Genomic DNA, 6,000 nt, shown 5'->3' with positions numbered 1-6,000 from the left:
GTTCCCTGTCAGTCTATAATCCAACCCCTAAGAGTAAGACCAAATCATAATCAAACCTGAAACGTCAATTCCTACATATTGGTGTTAAACCCCGCCTTTTATGATATAATATTACTTTTGGTAAACGTTAGTTCAGTACACCCAAATAATCTGTACGCCCAAATAATAAATTCCAACTATAATTTGATGCTATTATCCCCAATAACCAAGTAACACCGATCAAAGAAAGTAATTTTCTAGTACTCAATATAATGACCAATCCTTTAACTTTGGAACGTAAAACTGTCCTAGACTACTCAATATAATGACCAAGTTTAACTGATATACAAGCACTGTGAACTCATTAAACCCACTTGCTATAAGCTAACTCTCTTACACAACCAGCCTGGACGGGACAATACCTTTTGCTTCTAGATATGAAGAACATTCTGTAATGAGTTTTAATTTTATCTCCTATCTAAATTCATTGAGAACACTTTACGCATTCTGCGAGTAAAGAACCCTCTCCAAGGACTCAACTATGCGCCACTCAGAGCAGGTCTCGAACCCAAGACCTTCCGATCCGAAGACGAGTGTCATACCACAAGACCATATCGCCGCATGTAATAATAATAATAATAATAATAATAATAATAATAATAATAATAATAATAATAATAATAATAATAATAATAATAATAATAATAATAATAATAATAAGAACAAGAACAAGAACAACAACAATAATAATAATAATAATAATAATAATAATAATAATAATAATAATCACCATCATTATCATCATCATCATCATCATCATCATCATCATCATCATCATCATCATCATCATCATCACAATAATAATAATACACGCTCAAAAGTTTGGACAGGCGAATGCCATACTACAAGTCCACAAAACCCATTAGAAAATGCTTCTTTCGTTTTAAAGAATAATTTAGATTATATTTAAAATTTGAGACTGTTTCTTTCTTTTTTTTTTTTTTTCCAGAATACCGAGGTTAATCTGGAAGAAAAAAAAAAGCAAGTATGTTTGAACTTGATCTATCGAGTCACTTCATCATATAGATCAAGGTCATGATTGCCAATTTGGACGTTTTAACCACCAAATTCCAAAACCTGGACAAATTTTGAATCTGGTGTGAAAAATTGGGTTTGATAGGTCTATTTTTTCATTTTTGGGATCCATAATTGTGTTCGATTGCAGTCCTGCAAATAATACTATCTACACGATACAGACGTTTATTCGACAAAATTTAGATATTTTTCATCCTAAGACTGGCAAGGCAAGTTAATTGAATCATGACACGGCAACGGGGTAATAATTTAATAGGATTTTGTTTGCACTTTTATGTGATTTTTTTAGTACTGGAAAAATGTTGCTTTTTTCGGACGATAATTTAGCATTTTCTGTTAATTATTTGACTTATTTCTATTTCCTTTCTTTCTTTTTGTTGTTTTTTTTTTTTTTTTTTTTTTTTTTTTTTTTTTTTTTTTGTTTCATTTTTTTTTGGTCGCTCTGGTGGCAGATTTAGAATTAATCTGGCCACTCTGGTCAGATTCATTCAGTTTACCTTCAGTTTATGCGTTTAACTTTCATTTCGCTATTTTAGTGATGATACACAACCTCCGACTGACGTTTACAAAAACCAGAGATAGAAGTATGTACGTGGAGCTTTGAAAGACTGGAAAGGCTTATGTGTAAGATACAAAGGTATTGATATTCTGGTGATATACGTTTAATAATAATTCAAAGTTATCAACTTTTTTTGATTTGACAATCAACAAACTATCTAGATAGATAGCTCATACTTCTGACTCTAGACTTATTAGACTTAGACGTCTAGTCTACACTCTACACACTACAAACATCCTCGTCGTATATTGACCCACGGGCTTGGCTAGTCAACAAATGTATACCATACCTACTCTCTTATTAACTATCTATCTTTACTATAGTTAATCATAATCAGTTATTAGTGTCAATAATGTCTCACTCAGTTGGCAGAATCGTCAACTACTAGACGTCTAACAATAAACAACTAGAGAGATACCAAGTCCAAGAGTAGAGTAATTTAAAATTTGTGACCAAGTCCAAGTCTCAAGTTGTTGACAGGAATTCTGTGCGTGGGTTATCAATTCATTTACTATATGGCTACGGCTATTCGGACTCTAGTCTGAATAGTACCCGTGGCTCAACAAATTCCAATGCGCATGTGCCAGCAACAGATTATTTGGACTCAGTCTGACTAGTCTTCCGTGGCAGTATAGTTTTGTTTAAAAAATTATATATTAAAATTTTTTTATTGATTATTAGGTACATATAGAATTGATGCAAATCAAAATAACAATTGTAGGTAGTCGCATCGCCCGTGGCTGAGCCGCTGATCGAGCCCCGATATCGATGTTACGGCTCTGGAGTGAAAATTGTGTTTACCGGTGAACATAGTTTTACTTCCATTGCCGTGGAATCGCTTCCTGTGCACTAATTTCGTCACTTCCGGTCTCATTTTAAAGAGGAGAAGCCAGCGCATCAGGCGGCGTTTTCAGATTTTTAATCCGTTCATTCTTTGTTCAGATGCCAGCTGTTTGAAAATTTGGTAAGTTTTAACTTCATTTTAAATACATTTTTCATTATATTACCTATTTTTAATTAATGTTATATTATTCGCCAACCATTTTTCTCTATTTGTGTGAATTTTGGTGGTGATTGATGCTGGCGAAAGCGTCTTTTAGTGACTTTAAATACGATGCGTGTTCATGAAGTTGGCGACGGCCAACCAGGATTGCCTCTCGATGTATCCCCGAGTCTCCTGTGTACAGTGCAGTCTGTAAACTATCGACTGCGTTTGCTTTTGTGACTTGTATAAATAATTTCAAGCTAAATAATTGCTGTAAAAAGACTGAAAATAGTCCCATCCATAATTTTAGTTTTATTTTATGAATGAATGTTGAAACTGAAATGACTTTTTAACTGGGATGATACCGGACAACTAAAAATTATGTTCCACTGATATTATTTTTTATCTTTTATTTTTGTTTGTTCTGCAGGTTAAGTGTGTTGGTTTAATTTAATGTGGTTAATTTCAATACAAATAATACAGAATAGCATGATAGAGCCAATTCAAGTATATTTCATTCATTACTTTACTCTTTACCACAACAAAAATTATTATATAACTTTTAATTTTGTTGATTTAATCATAATCGAAGTACTTTTTTTGTTTTCAGAGTCAGACGTTCATTATGACACCACATTTTCATGTTTCATTTCCTGCCTTGTATTTTTAAATATGAAATTGAAATAACAATATGAATTTGATTGTCTGCCACCTCTAACTCCCGTCGTCTGCCGCCTCCAACTCCAGTCGTCTGTCTTGTATTTTTAAATATGAGATTGAAATAACAACATGAATTTGATTGTCTGCCACCTCCAACTCCAGTCGTCTGCCTCCTCCAGCTCCAATAATCTGCCTTGTATTTTTATATATGAAATTGAAATAACAACATGAATTTGATTGTCTGCCACCTCCAACTCCAGTCGTCTGCCGCCTCTAACTCCTGTCGTCTGTCTTGTATTTTTAAATATGAGATTGAAATAACATGAATTTGATTGTCTGCCTCCTCCAGCTCCAATAATCTGCCTTGTATTTTTAAATATGAAATTGACATAACAACATGAATTTGATTGTCTGCCACCTCCAACTCCAGTCGTCTGCCGCCTCGAACTCCAGTCGTCTGTCTTGTATTTTTAAATATGAGATTGAAATAACAACATGAATTTGATTGTCTGCCACCTCCAACTCCAGTCGTCTGCCGTCTCGAACTCCAGTCGTCTGTCTTGTATTTCTAAATATGAGATTGAAATAACAACATGAATTTGATTGTCTGCCACCTCCAGCTCCTATAATCTGCCTTGTATTTTTGAATATATGAAATTGTAATAACAACATGAATTTGATTGTCTGCCACCTCCAACTCCCGTCGTCTGCCGCCTCCAGCTCCAATAATCTGCCGTGTATTTCTAAATATGAGATTGAAATAACAACATGAATTTGATTGTCTGCCACCTCCAACTCCCGTCATCTGCCTCCTCCAGCTCCAATAATCCGCCTTGTATTTTTAAATATGAAATTGAAATAACAACATGAATTTGATTGTCTGCCACCTCCAACTCCAGTCGTCTGCCGCCTCTAACTCCAGTCGTCTGTCTTGTATTTTTAAATATGAGACTGAAATAACGACATGAATTTGATTGTCTGCCACCTCCAACTCCCGTCGACTGCCTCCTCCAGCTCCAATAATCTGCCTTGTATTTTAAATATGAAATTGAAGTAACAACATGAATTCGATCGTCAGTCTCCCCCAACTACTTCTGTATCATTGCTTGGACTTCGATGTATTTATTCAGTATCATTACCTGGATATTGCCTGTGTCTACATTCCATGCAGCCAACAACCCAGAGTGCCTAGATTTTGTTGTCTTCTGTCTTTTGCCACATATCAGCCATCTTATGGATTTAAGCGAGTCAGTACGTGAGTACCCTTTAATCTGTTCTCTTAGTGATGTTGAATGCAAAGCAATTATCAAATTTTCTAAAGTTCATTTCAATTTTAATGTAGTTTAATAGTTAGTCATATGATACATCTCTTCGAGATGTTCAGTTTGATATATGACATGCCTATGTTGCAGAAAGTTTGCAAAGTGTCGGTATTTATCGGCTTATTGTTTGTTATTATGTAATATGTTAGGTAATATTCAATTTTGCATTTTCAGGTTAAGTTTTCTCTACCACTCTTATGTAGTTCTTGTTTTTAATTTTGCATTTTTATCACTGACCATGTTTGCATATATAAAGCGGCAAGCTTGTTTCTCCCGAGTACTGTTGGTGCCCAAATGTCTTGTCCAAGGATGCAAAAACATTGGGCAGTACATTTGCAAGTTGCATTTACTGACACTTGTTCAACTTTATTTCTAGCCCTGTTCATTGTTTTTTTGTTTTTTTTTTCTTCTCTCCGAATACCAGTCATCTTTCGTCTGTTGCTCATTTGCCAATGCCAAATATTAAGTGCCTTCCCCAAGGACACAACTTTAGTGTCTAAATTCATACGTTTACGCTCCTTTCCTCTTGTTTTAACAATTTTTGTGTTCAAAATTAATCATAGCCATAGTATTGTAAGCATGCTCTGGAAGAAGACCACCCTCAAATCTGTTTTTAAAGTTATTATCCGTTCCTCGCGTCTTTTTTTTTCATTTTCTAGGGTTATGTAATTGCATGACGTTGCATAATATTGCATAATAATCATTTAATTTTTTTAAAATTTGCTTCGTCTTTCCTTTGCGATCATTTTGATATATGGTTTTATATGTATTCCACCCCAAATAACCGTGATTTTCCATTTCCCCCGCTTTTCGGTTGCTCTCTGGTCACAGTTTTAGTTTCTTTTTTCCTCTTAAATTATATTAAGTATTTTGGTCCACTTTTGCGGACTAATAATCCCGTAACTTTGGTTCTAATTGTCACATTGTCATAATTTTGGTACCATTGAAAAGTGTATTTCTTGCAGAATAGCATGAGACTATTTTGAAAACAATTGCTGCAATCTCAAATTTTCATGCAACTACCTACAATTGGGAAATTCCACGGGTAACGGACTGACAAATCAGACCAAAAATGCATACATTTCGTGCTCTGAAATGCAATGTATTTATTGTATGGAGCTAATATTTCCCATGGACATGTATCATGTCCGCCCTTATCATATATCAAAAGGATAAAGATGAATCTTTATCAACTTGAATTTTTTTGACATTATAATGTTGGTAACGGACTGACATCAGAAAATCCATCTTTTTCAATTTTATATGTAGATGGATCAAACTTTCTGAAGTTAAACCTTCCAGTAACAAATAAGTTCTTTTATAGTAACCACGAGATGTTCTACAACACACTAGCAATATTTAAAAGCTTGGCTAAAATTTGAATCTGCAGTCTTTGAAAA

The 6,000-nt window shown here is 34.3% G+C and overlaps 1 protein-coding gene across 3 annotated transcripts in view; it reads left to right on the top strand.

The window, feature by feature from the left end:
• The first annotated feature begins 1,247 nt into the window (after window positions 1-1,247).
• The window catches only part of LOC144964156 (putative UDP-sugar transporter protein SLC35A4), a 29,836-nt gene continuing 25,083 nt past the window's right edge, over window positions 1,248-6,000 (top strand). For 2 of the 3 annotated variants that reach the window (XM_078898097.1, XM_078898098.1), the window contains exon 1: window positions 1,248-1,711. The gene's annotated coding sequence lies outside the window, so the exon portion shown is untranslated. The remainder of the gene's footprint in view (window positions 1,712-6,000) is intronic. The other variant, XM_078898099.1, reaches the window with a different exon arrangement.

The sequence above is a fragment of the Berghia stephanieae genome, chromosome 2 (genome assembly GCF_034508935.2).
Source record: "Berghia stephanieae isolate SIO BIC M18660-M18661 chromosome 2, UCSD_Bste_1.3, whole genome shotgun sequence".
Taxonomy (NCBI): domain Eukaryota; kingdom Metazoa; phylum Mollusca; class Gastropoda; order Nudibranchia; family Aeolidiidae; genus Berghia; species Berghia stephanieae.
Note: the sequence above shows the minus strand (reverse complement) of the source record. Positions and strands in the feature narration are given on the sequence as shown.